Raw genomic sequence first — 17,523 nt, forward strand, 5'->3', positions numbered from 1 at the left:
TTAATAGTTAGGTCAACTTAAACCATACTTTTCAAAATTTCCAATGGACTCTGTTTACCAAGTTTTTCCCTCATATCAGGCCCTGTGGCAGGCTGGCCCCCACCCTGCTTGAGTGCTTGCTCAGAATGTGCAGTGTGATAAGGGCAAAAGTAGAAGCAGTACAAAGCAGTACGGGAATATTCAGAGGAGGAGTTTAGAGAAGCCTGCATGGACAAGGTGATGTGAGCTGGACGAAAGGTAAAGGAAGGTTTGACATGCAGAGAAGAGAAGAAGAAACACTTCAGGAAAATGGAATAGCATACACAAAGACACAGAGGCCCAAAAGAGCAAGGCATGTTTGAAGAATGATGCGGCCATATCTTAGTTTACAATAGCTTGAGTATAGGGCTCATTGGGATGTGGCAAGAGATGTAGCTGGAAAGTTAGGACCAGATTGCAAAGGGCCTTGAAAAATGTGCACTACTTCATGAAGTTCTGAGTCATCATTGAGCCCGGGGTTCAATGAACTACCACGGATAATCTGAGAGTTGGGAATGGGTGAGGATATAATGAAATAAGATTGGCCAAGAGTTGATAAGTGTTGAAGATGGATGGTGGTTACATGGGATGCATTGAACCATTCTCTCTCTCTACCAATACATATGTTTGGAAATTTTCATAATACAAATTTGAAACAAAAAAAAATTGTCATCTTACACAAGATCATTATTTGGTGTAAAATAAGATTGGAGGGTTTTTGTTGTCATTGTCATTGTTAACAGCATTGCTGAGTTTAAAAAAAAACCAAGGTTATAGATTAGTAAACTATGATTACATTTATGGTAAGTAGAGAGATACTCAGAAAACTGGGAACCAAGATATTAGTAGAGTTCACCCTCTAGGTTAAAGAATTATGGGCACTATTTTTTATTTTTCCATATTATGTGAATGTTATATATCAATTTGTCTTGTTCATAAATTAGAAGAACAGATTTCCACTTAGCAAAAAAGTTAAACATCCAATTATAGAAGAATAGATATGTCCACGTGTGAAGCTACTAAAAACAGTATTTAGGAAGAAAATATGTTAATATATGGAAATTCTTTCCCTATAACGCCAACAAGAAAAAGGGATATAAATCCATAATAATTATCATTACAACTCTATGTAAGGAAAATGCATACACAGGTGAAAAGAAATTCGAATGACATTACCAAACTATCAACAATGGCTATACTTGGGCAATGGGACTATTATTAGTTTATACCCCACCCCATTTTTCTTTACTAAGCACATATCTCTTCTATAATTTTTTAAAATGTAAAATCAAAAGCAAAAACAAAACCTCACATCGCTCTTTGAACTGTCTTTTTGGCTCCAGAAAAAATGTAACCAAGGAATAAGCGGCAGAGCATTAAAAAAGAAAAACACTTCAGGATAACTGTAAAATAAGAAATTTTCTTCCTTTTTCCAGTTTTGGCTAACTGGCATATCCCCTTTTAGGCATTTGAGAAGTACAGACTTCCAACAGACAAATCTAAAAAGTTATTAGATAATTTTATGTTAATATATTACAATGTAATCCTGATTAACAGTCTCATTTTTCTCAGACATAATACTTAATAAATATAATTGAACTCTTTTATAGTTGTCCATAACTTAAATGCAGATGTGCAATAGCAGAAAACACACCTCCTTTTCACGTATTCATGGAGAGTCCCAAAACTTGACAAAAAAGTTCAAAAGTTCCAAAAAGTAGAATACAAAAAAACATTTTTACCACAGTGAAATGCCAGAAATATCAAAAATTTTTAAATCAAAAGTGCTTTCACATAGAAATTTAAAAGAAGAACTATGGGGGCGCCTGGGTAGCGCAGTCGTTAAAGCGTCTGCCTTCGGCCCAGGGCGTGATTCCGGCGTTTCAGGATCGAGTCCCACATTGGGCTCCTCCGCTGGGAGCCTGCTTCTTCCTCTCTCGCCTGCTGTGTTCCCTCTCTCGCTGGCTGTCTCTCTGTCACATAAATAAATAAAATCTTAAAAATAAATAAATAAATAAATAAATAAATAAATAAATAAATAAATAACTAAAAGAAGAACTATGAAACAGCCTTTGTGTAAAAGAACTACACAAAATGAAACTGAAGAATTTCTAAGGCTGTTATAAAGAAAAATGTTACATTTGAGAATTTGTGATATACAATAATCGCATGAAAATTCAGAGCCTTTAATTCACATAAAAATGATACAATGAATATAAATGAAAAGGCTAGAAAAAGCCAAGCTGACCCAAAAGAAAGCACAAGGAAGCAAATAATAAAGATAAAAACAGAAATCAATGGAATATAATATAGTCATGTAATTAAAACGTCTTAGGAAAAAATCAATGGAAGAGACGTACTGAACTTCTGAAACAGGGAATTTAAGAATTTCTATTTAATGGAGAAACATGAGAGGCATTCCTTCTAAGGTCAGGAACAAGGTAAGGGTGCCATTGTCTCCACTACTATTCAACAGTGTGTTGAAAATATTAGCCAATTCGGTCAGGCAAGAGAAAACAATTAGAATTAAGAAGTGGAAAATGAGTAAAACTATGTGCAGATATTATATGCATAAGGCCCATGAGAATCAATGCTATAACAAAGAAATAATTTAAAAATTCCTTAACATGGGATAGGCTGGATAGGTATTAAGGAGGGCACATACTGCATGGTGCTGGGTGTTATATGCAAATAATGAAACATGGAACATTGCACCAAAAACTGGGGATGTACTGTATGGTGACTAATATAACAAAATAAAAATTATATTTAAAAAAAGGGGAAAAAGTGGCAATAAAAATACTACACTATTAATAAATAAATAAATAGCTCTATAACACAAGTAAAAAAAAATTCCTTAACATAGAATATAAAACTGGCATACAAAAATTAATAGCCAACTGCCAGTCAGCCAACTGGTACCCATGGTCAAGAAAATAAGGAGCTAGCACTAGAATGTAAATCAACTAGATCACCAAACACACTATTTAACTGGCAGTTGTTTAAAAAGAAAAATGTCCTAGCTTCTGAAGAACACAATGAGTTGGTTTACAAGACATTAGGAGTAGCACCTGGATAAAGCAAATAAGTAAATATATTATTAATAAACACCCAGATTTTCAGTGTAAGAAGAAAGATATAAAATAAAAAAGAGTATGGAAAAATTTTGTAATGCTCAAGTTTGAATTAGAACTAGCAGTATGAACTTATAACTTAAATATATACTTAATATATATGTAATTTATATTAATTTAAACATTTTAATATATGTTAAATGTTATATATAATAAATGTTATATAAATAGATATAAAATGTAATAAATGTTAAATGTTAAAACATAATTTAAACATATATGTTTCTTAACATGTCATCACAATAACAAGGAGCACACCTGGTGCTATCTTAGTAATTTTTGCAAAAGAATGAAACTGAATGACTTTTTAGTACCATAAACAATAAATACACTCATAATGGATTATGGACTTTTTAGTACCATAAACAATAAATACACTCATAATGGATTAAAGATCTAAAGTGAGACCTAAAACCATAAAACTCCTAGAAGAAAACACAGGCAGTAATTTCTTTTCATTGGCCATAGAAACATTTTTCTTTTTTTTTTTTTTTCTATAGAAACATTTTCTAGGGCACCTGGGTGGCTCAGTCAGTTAAGCATCTGCCTTTGGCTCAGGTCATGATCTCAGAGTCTTGGGATCAAGCCCCTCATCAGGCTCCCTTTAGGGAACTTGCTTCTCCCTCTCCCTCTGCCACTCCCCCTGCTTGTGCTCTCTCTGTCAAATAAGTAAATAAAAAATATTTAAAAAAAAAAAAGAAGAAGAAGAAGAAACATTTTTCTAGATAGGTCTCCTGAGGTGAGGGAAACAAAAGCAAAATCAAACTCTTGGGACTACATCAAAGTAAAAATCTTTTGAACAGTGAAGAAACCCATCAACAAAACAAAAAGGCTGAATGGGAGAAGATTATTTGCAAATGATATATCTAATGAGGAGTTAATATCCAAAATATATAAAGAACTTACACAAATTAACACCAAAAAACCCCAAATAATCCAATTAAAAAGAGGCAGAGGTCCTGGATAGACATTTTTCCAAAGAAAACAGATTTGGCCAGCACACACATGAAAAGATGCTCAACATCACTCATCATCAGGGAAATGCAAATCAAAACCACAGTGAGGTATCACCTCACACCTGTCAGAAAGGCTAAAATCAAAAACACAAGGGGCGTCTGGGTGGCTCAGTTGTTAAGCGTCTGCCTTCGGCTCAGGGCGTGATCCTGGCGTTCTGGGATCAAGCCCCACATCAGGCTCCTCCGCTGGGAGCCTGCTTCTTCCTCTCCCACTCCCCCTGCTTGTGTTCCCTCTCTCGCTGGCTGTCTCTCTCTGTCAAATAAATAAATAAAATATTAAAAAAAAAAACACACAAGAAGTAACAAGTGTTGGAGAGGATGTGGAGAAAAAGGAATCCTCATGCACTGATGGTGGGAATGCAAATTGGTGCAGCCACTGTGGAAACGGAGGTTCCTCAAAAAATTAAAAATGAAATTACCATATGATCCAGTAATTCCACTACTGGATATTTACCTGAAGAAAACAAAAATGTTAATTTGAAAAGATATGTGAACCCCTATGTTTATTGCAGCATTATTTATATTAGCCAAGATATGGAAATGTCCATCGGTAGATTATTGATACACACACACACACACACACACACACACACACAGGAATATTACTCAGCCATAAAAAAGAATAGATCTTGCCATTTCCTAGAGGGTATAATGCTAAGTGAAATAAGTCAGACAGAGAGAGACTGATACTGTATGATTTCACTCATATGTGGAACTTAAGAAACAAACAAATGAACAAAGAAAAAAGAGACAAAAAACAAAAAACAAAAAACACAACCCCACACTCTTAAATACAGAGAACGAACTGGCGGTTGCCAGAGGGGAGGTGGCTGGAGGCATGGGTGAAGTTGATAAAGGGGATTAAGAGTACACTTATTATTATGAGCACTGAGTAATGTACAGAACTGTTGAATCATTGTACACCTACACTAATAAAGTCTGTATATTAATTATACTTCAATATAAAAAAACAAAAAATAAAAAGCAGAAAAAAATATATATACTTCTTGATTCTGTCTAATGTCACTAAAATAACAATGAGCACACCTGGTACCAAGATCTCTGTGGTTTCATCATACCCTGCCAAAAGAAACTAGAGCTCTGCAGAGAAATGGCTAATACCAGGTCTTAGAAGGGAAATTTCAAGATGTCTCTGAGATCTTATGCTAAAAATCAAGTAAGTGTTCAAACGCTGATGGAGCCATATCAAAAAGAAACAAGGACAACTTGTAAGATGATCCTACTTGCCAAATCTGGGACAATTTGAGAATGAGAAAGAATAACTATTAGGGCTAAAAAATAATTTCAGCAAGGTGTCAGGGTACAAAATCAATATACAAAAACCAACTGTATGTCTATACACTAGCAATGAACAATCTGAAAATATTAAGGAAATAATTCCATTTACAATTGCATCAAAAGAACAAAATACTGAGGAATAAAAATGTTAAAAATGTACAAGACTTACACAGTAAAAATCACAAAATATCAGGGTGCCTGGGTGTCTTGGTCAGTTGAGCATCCCACTCTTGATTTCAGCTCAGGTCATGATCTCAGGGTCACGAGATTGAGCCCTGCATCAGGCTCCTCACTCAGCACAGTCTGCTAGAGATTCTCTCTCTCCCTCTACCCCTCCCCCACTCATGCTCTCTCTCTGGCTTCTCTCTCAAAATAAATAAATAATCTTTTTTAAAAATCACAAAATATCACTAAAAGAAATTGAAGAAGAATTAAATAAATAGAAACATATCACCTGTTCATGGATTGGAAGAATATATATTGATAAGATGGCAATATTCCCCAAATGTATCTACACATTAAACCACAAACCCTATCCAAATCCCACCTGTATTTTTTGCAGAAATTGACAAGGACAAGCTGATTCTAAAATACATATGGAGGGGTGCCTGGGTGGCTCAGTCGGTTGAGCTTCTGACTCTTGATTTTGGCTCAGGTCATGATCTCAGAGTCCTGGGATAGAGCCCTAGGTCAGGCTCCATGCTGGGCGTGGAGCCTGCTTGAGATTGTCTCTCCCCCCCACCACCACCCCCCCGCTCTGTCTCTCTCAAATAAATCTTTAAAAATAATAAAATAAAATATAATACAAAATACATACCGAAATGCAAGGGACCCAGAAGGGCGAAAACATTCTTGAAAGAGAACAAATTTGGAGAACTCACATTTTCTATTTCAAAAGTTACGACAAAGCTACAATAATCAAGACTGTGTAGTACTAGTATTAGGATAGATGTACAGATCAATGGGATAGAATTAAGAATCCAGAAATAAAACCATATATGTATGGCCAGTTGATTTTCAACCATATTATGAAGACAATTCAATAGAATAAGAATAGTCATTCCAACTAATGGTGCTGGGACATCTGTATATCATGCAAAAGAATTATTGGACCTCCTGCCTCACACCATATACAAAAATTAACTCAAATTAGGTTAAAGACCTAAATGTAAGAACTATAAAATACTTGTAAGACAGTATAGATGTAAATCTTTGTGACTATGGATTAAGTAATTTCTTAAATATGACACCAGAAATACAACAAACAAAAAAAGTAGGTAAATTGGACTTCATCAAAATCAAAAAATTTGGGGGTACTTGGATGGATCAGTCAGTTAAGCGCCTGATTTCAGCTCAGGTAATGGTCTTGGGGTCCTGGGATTGAACTCTGTGTTGGGCTCCCTGCTCAGCAGGAAGTCTGCTTTTCCTCTCCCTCTGCCCCTCCCCCTGCTTATTCTCTCTCTCTCTCAAATAAGTAAAATCTTTTAAAGAAATTAAAAACTTTTGCGTTTCAAAGGACACTATCACAGCAGTGACAAACCACATAATGGGGAAAATATTGCAAATCTTAGATCTGAAAAGAGTCTAGTATACAGTATAAAGAACTCTTAAAACACAACAATAAAAAGATAATCCAGTTTAAAAATGGACAAAGGATTTAAATAGATATTTTTCAAAAAAAGATACACAAATGGTCAATAATGAAATATGAAAAGATGCTTGACATCACTAGGAAAATATATATCAAAATCACAATGGGATACCACTTCACATCCACAAGGATGGCTATAATCAAAAGGACCCAAAAGCAAGTGTTGACAAGGACGTGAAAAAACTGGAACTCACATTCATTGCTGGTGGGAATGTAAAATAGTGCAACCACTTTGGAAAATGGTTTGGCTGTTCCTCAAAAAGTTAAATATAGGGTTACCATATGACCCAGTAAGTTGACTCTTAGCTATATACTCAAGAGAATTAAGAACATATATGCACACAAAAACTTGTACACAAATGTTCATAGCAGCATTATTCATAATGGCCAAAAAGTGGAAAACACACCAAGTGTTCATCAGTTGGTGAATGAAAAAACAAAATGTTGTATAACCACACAACAGAATATTACTCAGCTATAAAAAGGAATGAAGTATTGATCTATGCTACAGAATGGATGAGCCTTGAAATGATACTAAGTGGAAAAGCCAATCACAAAAAGCCACTTACATGATTCCATTTATACGAAATGTCCAGAATTGGCAAATCCATGGATAGAATGTATATTAGTGGTTGCCAGACACTGGGGAAAGGAATTAAGAGATCAATAAATAGCCAATACTTTTCTTGAACTTGAGAAATTTCCCCCAACTTTGTATTTAGAAAAGTTTCTACATGGGGCACCTGGGTGGCTCAGTTGTTAAGCATCTGCCTTCAGCTCAGGGTGTGATCCCAGGGTCCTGGGATCAAGCCCCACATCGGGCTCCCTGGTCCGCTGAGCGCCAGCTTCTTCCTCTCCCACTCCCCCTGCTTGTGTTCCCTCTCTCGCTGGCTGTCTCTCTCTCTCTGACAAATAAATAAATGAAGTCTTTAAAAGAAAAAAAAGTTTCTACCTACATAAAAGTTAAAAGAATACTACCCTTGGTCCCCTTCACCCAGAGTCAGCGACTACAAACATTTTTTGATAATTTGATTGATAAATTGAAAGTAAGATTGGCTGGATATAATATTCTTAGTTCACACTTTCTTTCCTTGGGCGATGTGACTCCATTGTTGTTTTGCTTTGTATTTGAATCGCTTGGTCTTTTTGCCCAGAGGTATTTTCCTAAATATAGGAAAATGTCTTAAAGTTCACTAATCCAAATCAGTTCTTACAGTTCCACAATGTACCTTTTTAATATGCAGATTTCGGCTTTCTTTCATTTCCTTATCTTTTGGTAAGTTTACATTAGATTATAATTTTAAACATTGGTCTGTTTTTCTTAGATAATTTAATTATAGGTGTGTTGTATCTTCTTGTCTTCTATAGCTATTCTTTTCTTTCTGAGCTTTCACTTTTTCTTATTTTAATTCTCTTGGAAATGTTCATGTTCCTATGTCTCCTTTTATGTTTTGTTGAATCTTTTCTTCTTTGTGTACCTTGTAGTCTAGTCTTAATTTGGGGGGGGAGGTCATTGTCTTTTCCTTCACTCTTCTGTGTTCAGGCAATTCTTATTTCACAAGTTTTTGTTTGGTGCCCACTTTCTTCTGCATTTGTGAATTTCCTTTTTTTTTTTTTTTTAAGATTTTACTTATTTATTTGACACAGAGAGAAAGTACGTGACCACAAACAGGGGGAGTGGTAGGCAGAGGGAGAGGGAGAAGCAGGGTGCCCGCGGAGCAGGGAGCCCGATGTGGGACTCGATCCCAGGACCCCAGGATCATGACCTGAGCCGAAGGCAGACGCTTAACTGACTGAGGCACCCAGGTGCCCCTGCATTTGTGAATTTCTGATTTGTGGTGTTTTTTTCCCATGTTATCGTCTAACCATATTTGACTCATATTGGTGAGTTGTGATACAGTTTCTTCTGCCTCAAGTTTGGGTCTTGAGTATTTTCATCAACTGAAGAATTTTGATTTTAACTTATTCCTTTTAAAAGTAACTTTGTGTGGATGTTGTTTGCCTTTTCATTTTTAGACTTCAGATTTTCCTGCATCAGGCGTTTCCACAGAAGGGGTTGAAGGATTTGAGTGGCTTACGAGTGTTCTTAGTTCAGGAGTGCCCTCTTCAGTTGCTACAGTGAAATGCAATTTCTTTAATGAGCATCTTTTGGGGGTGGGGGAGGAGTGTTAAGAATGAGTTTAGTATGTCGGCTTTCTTGAAACTCTTATTTCTGTAGAACCCTGAATTTCCACCAACTTCTTTATTCTTCCCTCTTCAGCACCAGATCTCTAAGAGGTGCCTCCTCCTTTCAAGTTCCTTTTTTGTCTCCCAGAAGCTGTGCCCTCTCAATACTTTTCCCAAATATTTCCTGCCTACCTCTCCACTTCCAGATGGGTTCCACAGCCGGGGCTACTGATTTCAGATAAGTATTTTCCCACTCAAATGAAATAGGAGTTTGCAGTCTTCTATTTCCTGGCTATGTGGCAGATTTAATTGTGTGGTGAGTTAATTGTGATTTAATTTGCTGTCCTTGGTCTCTGTGGTTTTTGTAAGATGTGTAGAAAGATTAAAGTTTAGACATCTGCCATTTATATCCAAAGAGTTTAGCTATCTAACCTCAATTGATAAATGCCAACGTTTATAGTTTTTTAGGTGAGACTTTTATATGAGCACATTAGATAATTGGGCTAGGGGTTTTTTTTTGGCTTCAAATGGGAGAAATGCAACGAAGTTTTTATACAGGTAACACATAGAAGCTGGTTCATTCAAGCAACTTTAGCCTGCACCTCCTTCTTTCTGACGCTGTCACACTGATAAAAGGTTTCCATAGTGTGGTGGGTGCATATGATCAGTGTCCAGGGTTGTTGGTATGTCTGGTGGCCAACATGTCCAGAGTAGTCTGATATGGTTAGTGCACCCAGGATGGTTGGTGTTTATGACACAGCGGATCAAGAGTGGTCAGTGTTTGTGGGCTATTCCTGTGACAAGAGTGGCTGATCTGTCCTGATTTAAGAGATGGACCATTCATTTTCGTATCCCTGATTTTTCCTTGTCGGGAAATCTTTTTCTTTTCTTAGGGCGCATGGCTCTGAGATGGCGGAATGCAAAGTGTCAGCTCCTGATAGACTATGAGATCTATTTTTCCATGGGAGGCCTTCTAGGCTTGTTAAAGGGAGTGGCTATAGGATTCTGGCTAGGAGAAAAGCTGGCTGCTGGTGACTCAACACAGCTCAAGTCCTAGTGCCTCCAAGTGGCAGGGCTCTCCAACCCAGCTCCTGAAATTCCTGCCCGAAGCCAAATGTGCCTTGGTTGCAGATCCCTTCACTGTGGTCCCTCACTGTCTTTGGGCAGTGCAAGTCAGAATGAGGAAGAACAGATGAATAATTGTAAGTAAAGTGGAGTTGGAAGTCTTCATCCTACCCCTTACTGGGTGAGTGGTCTTGAGCAAATAACTTCATTTCTCTGAACCTCAGCTTCATTATACAATGCGTGGCCTATTGCCTGGCACCACAGAGCAAACCCTCAACAAATTTTAGCACCTTCTATTACATAAGCATATATATACACATATATGATTCTATTACACACATGTATTATATGTATACATACACACACACATACACATTTGATTACTGGATGCTTACATATTCACTGGCTGAAAAGAATAAGGGAAAAATCACATTCAGTGGAACTCTAGGGGTATAAAAACTCAAGTGATTCATTGGAATAGGTGTCCTCTGACAAAGCAGAATTCTGTAAATCTACACAATTTGTTAATCAGGGGTAGAAAATCCTCACCTTAACACTCTTTTGCCTTTACATATCGTACCTCCTTACTTCATAGTCAGCTCTCCAACCACTAAGATCATCATTCCTAACCTCCTATGTCTCTCTCTCTAAACCAGAAGTCCCAAATTGACTTAATTTTTTAATTGTAAATATTTTTTTTGTTTGTGGAATATACTTTTTAAATTGTAAACAATTAAAAGATTTCACATGAAAGCATCGTTTCTGGCTTTTCTTAACAAACTGAATGATTGGGCAGCGTTGGGTCAGCAAGCCCAAGGTGGTGACAATAGGTCAGAGCTGAGCAGCAGCAGACTCCCCTTTGAGAAAAAGCAGTGCACTGCAGTCTTCACGGCGTCTGCCACTCCCCACTGCCTTATACTCCCCTCCATTCCCCTAGGTAGGCCCAACCCCTCCCCTGGAGACATTTAACTCTTTACTCCTGTTATAATCTAGCTTCCCTTTTTGTTGAGCTCTACCGCATCTTAGTTCAGACCTGTAGTGTAATTTTATCATGTAAATGTGATGAGTCACTTTCTGGCATAGTCTACTGACTACTGCAAACAAAGTTAAGACCAGGTCCGTACAACTTCCCAATACGACTCAATCTTATCTTTATCTCCCCAGTGCTGCCTCATACCTTTCTGGCCTCCACTTGGCATAGGGGCTCATCCTTCTGCCCACATACCATTCCCTCAGCTTGGGTTTCCTCTCTCCTGCATCATTCAGCTCAAATATTAGCTCTTGGTCTAGTTGGCCAGCCAAGAAAGTCACTACCTCTGTATTCTCTCAATTATAATCCAGTGATTAATTCCAACACTTAATGTGTAGTTATCTAAATGTATTTCATCTCCTCCAGGAGACTGAGGAAGTCAAGGGGAAAAACTGGGTCTTACTCATCTTTGCATCCCCAGAGCCTAATAGTGCTTGATAAGAGAATCAAAGGTATAACTAGATGACATGATGTACTAGTCTTAGGCCCATTTTCTGTCAATCAGCTTGGACTAAGTTATGCTGTTATGGTGTACCAAACTCCACCCAAATCCCAGCGGATGATAAAAACAAAGGTTTATTTTTCATGCACACTACTAATCCATCATGGATTAATTCTGCTCCACATCCATTGTAGGATTCCAGTTGAAAGAGCCCTAGGAGGCTGACAGTCTCACTGAAGAGGGAAAGACTGGACTGTGCTTCGGCTCCTAAGGCTTCTGCTCGGAAGCGGCACACTTCAGCTTTGCTCACATTCCATCGGCTAAAGCAAACAGTATGGCCAAGCATTAAAGCCAATGGGGCAGAAATGTACAATTCTCCTAAAGGGTGAATGGCTTTAATTAATACAAGCTACCACACTGCCATCATATCCAGCTCACCTTCCAGGAGGATGGAAGCCTGTGGAACACGTTCCTCAGGCTATGTCAGGCGGTTTTTGAACCCAGCTAATGGGAAGCCTCTGCAGGACACAGGAGAATGTGAGGTGGGGAGAAGCCAGGGCGTCGTCCTCCACACCCCCTCCCCCAACTGCAGGGTGGATTCTGCAGAGGCTCTATTTCCTCCATGACTCCAGCTTCCACTAGCCAGGCCTGCTGACTTTTCTGTTTCTGCTCAGTGGCTCTGGACACTATGACCTTGGACTCTCACACTCTGGTCTCCCGATCTGCAAAAACAGGGGGAGTTATCGACGGACACCATTCAGTCATTTCAAGAACAAAACTAAAGGATGTTTATGAAAGTACGTAAAGAATCAAGTGCTAGACAAATAAGGTGCCTGAGTGTATACAAAATGAGGCAACACGGTGTTGCAGAAAAGAAAACAAGACTGGGGATCATAACGCTTACATTCATGATCTTGCTCTGCCACCAACTGTCACCTCAGCCAGGCCACAGTGTTCTCTGTTCTCCTCATCTGCAAACTGGAGATAACACTGTTGATAATGAAGTGGTTGCAGGATGGCATAAATGAGAAGATCTATGAAGATCAAGTGTAAAAAGCTATACAAGTGTTAAAGTAATTCACTAGTTATAAGCAGAAAAAAAACCTTTATTTCTATCAAATTAAAAAGTAGGAATCAATCTTCAAGCAAGATAATCAAAATAGTCAATAACACAATTAACAGTTAGGAGCGTATGTACAGATTAGACTACAGGTCTAGATACTTTGAATTAAGCACAGACACCCAAATCAAGAGGGCTGACAACTTTCGCACTGAGGAGAAGCAATGACTCATCGTAAACACACAACTTCTGGGAAACTGGAGCTGACTTTTCACAGGACAGTAAACCGAAGCAACAAATTGTCATTGGCTTGGAGAACAGATTTGAGCTCGAGAGGAGTCACAGTGAAACGCCATTGTAATGCAACAATTTCCCCAGAGATCTGTTCATCTCAAAAACAGGAATATATAAAAATCAGTAGTACAAATTCTCATAAAACTAGAAAAGCCCTCTAAGCCCTAACACCTTGAAGCTTACATCAACACTGAGGTTTTTTCTCCCCTTTACTCTTCTCTAAATTAAACACAAAACAGTTTGTTTTTATTTAGTACATTTCTGACTTTACAGCCAAAGCTTCAAAACAAAGAAAGGTTTTATGAAATGGAATGAGACACACCAACCCCAGGGAGAATCTCAAGGTGCACTGCTCCTTGGCAAAGTTTTAAACAGGAAACCTTTTATTTCCAGAATGATGCTGTTTCCTGGAATAGCCTAATGATTACCAGGAAGGAATGCATACCCGCGCCACCCAGGGGTTCTCACCCTTTGGGAGGGGTTTACCATCTCTCCATCTCCCTCTCTCCCTACCTCCCCCACCCCCCCAAACAGACCCACACATACACACACACACTGATCAAATTGGGGGGATTCCCTGAAGCACACAGATAATGGCATTTATTTTGGCAAGATTTGTGCAATTTGTTAAAAGAAAGCTAAGGTATGGCATGTATGAACAACTGTAATTATAGTATGTTTCAACAGATGCAGGAAGCAGATTTTTCTTCATGGTTGAAATACGGCTTCATGGTTTCCCGACATCTGGGTCTTGCACACTTTTCATCTAGAAACCAGACTGGATCAGTTATAGGTGGAAAGGAATGATAACTTATGACCAAACCACACTCCCGTTTAAAAAAAAAAAAAAGTGTCCATTGCTAGGTTCTTCTTTTGAGACACTAAATAAGACAAGGAAGTTACTAAAAATGCAGGGGAATTGAAAAGAAAGCAATTCATACTAAGAACACGACTTGGCCTTCCAAATTGCATCTCTGGCAAAATTCACTGCGGCAAGAAAAGATACTGTCTTTTAAATAAAAGGTAATAAATGAAATTCATCAGGTAGATATGAACATCTCCCGAGATCCTGCAACCCAGCAGAGTGCGGGTGAGATGCATGCCCTCTGCATATACAGTGTGCAACTACCACCAGGACCCACTGAGTGCCCTTCTTGCCTCAGCACCAGGGTGCCAAAAGCAAAGACTCCAGGTACAAATAACACTGTTTTGCCTATTAATGAGAATGGAGAGCTCAAAGGAGAAAAAGGTACACAGAAGGCCCTTTTGAATTTCCGGATTCATCCCTACAGGTACTTGAAAACGCAACTTTAAACAGGATGACTTCCATTTTCACACAAAGAGGCAGGGTAACTGAAATATCTGTTATGTACAGTTAAGTGTCGAGGATTTAATTAGACAATGCATACAACGTGCTTAGCATGAAGTACCAGTCGACAGTAATTACTAAGAATGCCTATGTCTTCACACATCTGGACATCTGCGGTCTGTATGACTTAAACCAGACCTCCAGCAGAGGCTGGTAAGCTGCTCACTTAAACAGCTGAAGTCAAATACTGAAATCAGTGGACAGTGAACTGAATTTTATAAAAGTCCTATTTATGATCGCGCACAGGGACCCTTCTATCTCCAACTAGCTTGTCTCAACTACATTTTAAGTGGTGGGAGAAGCCACGACAGTACGTCTTTCCCAGAATCCCCCTCAGCCATGGCTCTTCTTTTTCCTTCCCTACCAAAGAGAGGGTAGAGCCTGGCTAAAGCTGGAGCTCATGTGAGCGTGGCTGCTGGAGGGTGGCAGGGAGGGCCCCTGGGGAAGCCAGGAAGCCACTCTCCCCTGGTTACCGTCAGAATCGTGCACGCCGAGCAGAGCCACCACAGCAGACCGGCAGGCAAAGGTGTGATCTGGCATTCAGCATCAGGTCGACGTGGAATGTGATACAGGGAAGATGGTACAAAAATCGAGGGTTCCCCTATGTCAGGGGCTCGATCACCTTCTGCTGACCTGCCAGCACTTCAGGAAGGATCAGTTTATTATGAGGGCCTTATTTGGGGGTGAGAGTGAGGGAGTGATTTGTTCTGGTATCAGGGAAGAAAATGAGGAGCGTCTGCAGCGCTCCCAGCAGCCCAGGTCTACAGTGAGCATGACAGCTGGGGGTGGCTCAAGGGTAAAGGTCCCTTCTGGGTTACAACACCACAGACACCAAAAGGGTAGGCGAGGAACATGAACCTGACTCCTCCACAGATTAGCCTGGACCCAAGCCCAGCCTACTTCAACAGCCGTTCATTTTATAAACAAGTAGTTATAACAGATCAGGGGCTCAGACCTTCCTCTAGCAGCTCCCCTTGCTTCAGCAAAGGGGAAAAAAAGGAACAGTCCCATACAGAGCTGAATGTCACTTTTGTTACTTTTGATGTGAGGCCACTTGGAAATACTAGCAAAATCAAGCAGGTTTAACACCCTGGGTTGGCTGGGATAGGCTACAGTAAACATCCAGGAGCCAACTCGGGCTGCAGAGTCAGGGACGCCTGCGTGTGAGTCCCGGCTGCCCTGGTTCTCGGCAAGCCCCTGCGCAAGATGCTTCACATCTCTGACCCCCGCCTTCTTTGTTTATGAACATGGCATCACACCTACCTCAAAGGATGCTTGAAAGATGAAATGAGATGTTTGCAAAGGTCCTAAACTGCATCTATCACCCAAAAGGCCGTCAATGAATGGTACTTACTTTACGTCTGCCTTTAGTGTTAAGAGAGTATTGCACACGGCAACGTTTCCAAGTTCTAAGTAAGTGCGCAGCCTGTTCAGATAAGGGACAGCAAAATGAATTCACAGCTGACTAGAATCACAGGATATGAGGCCAGGTAGGAATCTTACCGACACCCAAACTACTTTCCTTACATAACTCTGAAGGAACCGTATGTGCGGCAGTAAAAGGAAAAACAAGAAAAGATGTCCCTTTCACTTTTGTCAAAATATTTGCAAGAGATTTTTTACAAAATTACTGGAGGAAAAACTAGAGAGGCTTGTTGAAGAAAATCAGAAATAGACTTTTTAGGCCACTAAGCATGAAATCAGTATCACCTTTCAAAGACCACGGAAAAGGTGTTTATCTTTTTTTGGTCTCACCAAGCACGGGACCCTCGCTTGCTGGGCTGCCTCAGAAACAGCAAATGCCACTGAGACACCGAGAGGCTCCAACGCTGACTAGAACTGTCTATTCTGCTGGAAGAGAGGAGGGAAGGATGGAGGACTAGAGCATGGCATCGGGGACCACCCACTGCCCATACCTCTCTGGAAAACTCCAAAGGGAGTCTGTTAAACAAAAGGGAACTAAAGGAAGAGCTGTGAAGATCTGTCTGCCTCTCGAAGGGCACACACTTACTTTCCTTACTTGGACAATCCACGTTAACACCCTTAACTCTCTACTCTTCCTAATCTGTGGAAATGGTCTCCATGGCAGTACTAGTCTCAACTGTGCCATTTTCCTCATTTCAGACTTGTTTTCTCTATACCTGGTTCCCAAGGGTAACCGAGCCTTACCCACACGTCTTTTCACCCCGATCCCACCACCTGGCATGCACACACAGCTCTTCTGAAGCACTCAGAAGTCTGTATCACGCACTGCTGTTTCACAGACCTGAACTGGGCGTTTCCATTGCATAAACCTAAAAAGTAACACAGTGAGGTGATTCAGAGAATGAGGAGACCAGTCTATGTTTCCACTAAGAGAGTCCAAGAACATTCACATGAAGGAACAGAGGGAGAGGAACTGGCAAGAGTGGGGCAGTATTTGTAAGGAAGATGCAATCATTACCATACAGAACACGCGTGCCAGGGAACTGACTGGAGATTGGCTGGGACATCTTCAGAAAATAAATTAACACGTTGCAACACAAGTGGCATGCTGAAAAAGGCTCCCCCCCCCCCTTCTCCAGTATGAAGAGTTAGACAGACGTCACTCCCAGGAATAGCAAAGGACCTTCTTTAGGGACAATCACGATGCATGAAGAGGGGTATTATTTTTAAGGCAACAGGAATAAATTTCATTGTCCTTCCCAGAGGAGATCAAAAATGACATTAGGTGGCCACCAAGTCTGGAAACCAGGAAAATCTTTTAATAAATGGTTTATTGATATTACATTACAAAGAATGACAAAATTGTATTGTCTATATTTCTAGACTTAGTGGCCACCCCACAGAAAGCATCTTTGGAATAGAAAAAAAGTTTTAAGAATCTGTTTTCCCATAATCATAAAGCTGCCAGACAGCCTGGGCACAACAAGTGCAACATTTTCCTCAACCCACAGGCTCCATTCCCTTTACCAACTATTTATAATATGCTTGGGTCAC

General features: G+C 39.5%; 2 long non-coding RNA genes across 2 annotated transcripts in view; one reads left to right on the forward strand and one right to left on the reverse strand.

Moving 5' to 3' along the window:
- LOC103663052 overlaps nucleotides 1-17,523 on the forward strand; it is a 41,039-nt gene that overhangs the window by 18,944 nt on the left and 4,572 nt on the right. The window lies entirely within an intron of this gene.
- On the reverse strand, nucleotides 10,676-17,068 carry LOC103663051. Its single transcript, XR_568652.2, has 2 exons — nucleotides 12,260-17,068; nucleotides 10,676-12,141 (listed from the first exon to the last, which is right to left on the reverse strand). It is a non-coding gene; the product is annotated as an uncharacterized LOC103663051 (long non-coding RNA).

The sequence above is a fragment of the Ursus maritimus genome, unplaced genomic scaffold, assembly GCF_017311325.1.
Source record: "Ursus maritimus isolate PB19 unplaced genomic scaffold, ASM1731132v1 scaffold_12, whole genome shotgun sequence".
NCBI classification, from domain to species: Eukaryota; Metazoa; Chordata; class Mammalia; order Carnivora; family Ursidae; genus Ursus; species Ursus maritimus.